Source organism: Perkinsus marinus, assembly GCF_000006405.1.
Source record: "Perkinsus marinus ATCC 50983 genomic scaffold scf_1104296960438, whole genome shotgun sequence".
In the NCBI taxonomy this organism is placed as follows: domain Eukaryota; phylum Perkinsozoa; order Perkinsida; family Perkinsidae; genus Perkinsus; species Perkinsus marinus.
In genome coordinates this window covers 1-1,965 of record NW_003206146.1, presented here as the reverse complement: position 1 = coordinate 1,965, position 1,965 = coordinate 1, and the positions used below count along the sequence as shown (strand labels likewise).

The window sequence follows — 1,965 nt, the reverse complement described above, 5'->3', positions numbered from 1 at the left end:
CCGCATCCCTCGGACAAGTTGATTTTCATGTATTGCGTCGACCTCCATGGTCACTGACAAAGATAAACGTCTTCGGTCGGGAACATGTCAATTAGCATTGTGACAGCCTCATCGGATTCCTTACGTTCGCGCCGAAGGCAAACTCCGGGCAAGTGAACATTGTACTGGGGCAAGGGCGCGGACAATTCTGCTCGAATGTTATGTCACAGGGACAAGACAGACGCAGGGGGCCTTAGAGAAAGTTATAGGGATCACTATCTCGTTGGGATCACCTGTTAAAATGATTGATATCAAAAATCTATTTCCGGCAACCCGGAATCGAACCAGGGACCATCCGATAACCAAAAATCTACAGTCGGACGCTCTACCAACTGAGCTATTGCCGGTCTAAAGAAATGTCGAATGTATCGTTACGCTTCGTTCAGCACTCCAGTTCAACTGCACCTTACAACAGGAAGGAATTGGCGTCAGAGTCTCACGGGTACAGCTGGTCGACAGCTACGCATCCAAACGAAACTGTGAACATAATGTCTGTTACGAAATTTGTATGCTCGTAAAGCGAAAGATCTTCCCACGGAGGATCCTCGTGCTCCGGTAGACCGTTGGTTCGATCCTCCCACGCGTCATTTGAAACAGAGAATTCTGCTGGCAAGAATCCGGCACGGGTGACTGTTCACCGTGCGATGGATCACTCGTGTCACACCCGGAAGCTTTCTCTGACCAACATAGTACTTGCTGCTTATTACTCAATTCATTAAGCCGAAATGCAGCGAGTTTGGTACAAGACTGTGGTGACTCTGTGCCGAAAGTGATAAGAATAGACAATCATTAATTTCATGATTTATTTACATCCGTATCACCAGTCACCACTTTTCGTTCATATACCACTCATCTCAGAAATAATCGCAAATGGAATGTAGACTATGTATTGTGGAATGGATATCGAAGGAAAGTCTCGGTCCAGCATTGGACTAATCTATCTGAGCCATATGGACGATTCGAGTCGGCTTTAGGTGCGTTCGTCTTCGACTGCGAGTGTGATTGCACACAGTGCGCACCAATAATGAGCTCTATAATGAGATTAACAAACCAGAGAACAAGCAGGTCTGAGTTTGGGGATCTACAGTCTAATAAATCATCAACCAGGAATGATGTGGGAGAAATGCGGCCGGGTAGAATTGAACGCGCGTATGACTCACTGCTTAGGACTTGGGCGAAAATCATTTTCCATTTCAAGTGCGAACCGTGTTTTATGATGCTCCAGGCACACACTCCTCTTCGGCTTGTGAAGGATTCGTAGGGATGGAGATCGCAATCCGCAAGATACACACCATGATCGAACAGACTCGAATTGAGAATTAAGGAGCGCAGTGAGAAGTTTATGCAACTAGCACGACCGCTTTTTCGACCCTTATATATCACTTTAGCCATATATCTGGCTCGAAGTATATACAATGGTCTTCTGCTAGGCCGCAGCCGGGAGGTAAATGCTAGTGACGACCTTTTCGCTGCATCATGCCTCCTACTTCGCCCGCTGCCCGCATCCCTCGGACAAAGTTGATTTTCATGTATTGCGTCGACCTCCATGGTCACTGACAAAGATAAACGTCTTCGGTCGGGAACATGTCAATTAGCATTGTGACAGCCTCATCGGATTCCTTACGTTCGCGCCGAAGGCAAACTCCGGGCAAGTGAACATTGTACTGGGGCAAGGGCGCGGACAATTCTGCTCGAATGTTATGTCACAGGGACAAGACAGACGCAGGGGGCCTTAGAGAAAGTTATAGGGATCACTATCTCGTTGGGATCACCTGTTAAAATGATTGATATCAAAAATCTATTTCCGGCAACCCGGAATCGAACCAGGGACCATCCGATAACCAAAAATCTACAGTCGGACGCTCTACCAACTGAGCTATTGCCGGTCTAAAGAAATGTCGAATGTATCGTTACGCTTCGTTCAGC

At 47.1% G+C, this 1,965-nt stretch overlaps 2 non-coding genes across 2 annotated transcripts; both read right to left on the bottom strand.

Annotated features, from left to right (window-relative positions):
• Positions 1-303: 303 nt before the first annotated feature.
• On the bottom strand, positions 304-386 carry Pmar_PMAR029092. Its single transcript has one exon. It is a non-coding gene; the product is annotated as a tRNA-Tyr (tRNA).
• A 1,456-nt stretch (positions 387-1,842) lies between these two features.
• Positions 1,843-1,925, bottom strand: Pmar_PMAR029091. The gene has a single exon. It is a non-coding gene; the product is annotated as a tRNA-Tyr (tRNA).
• Positions 1,926-1,965: the final 40 nt, after the last annotated feature.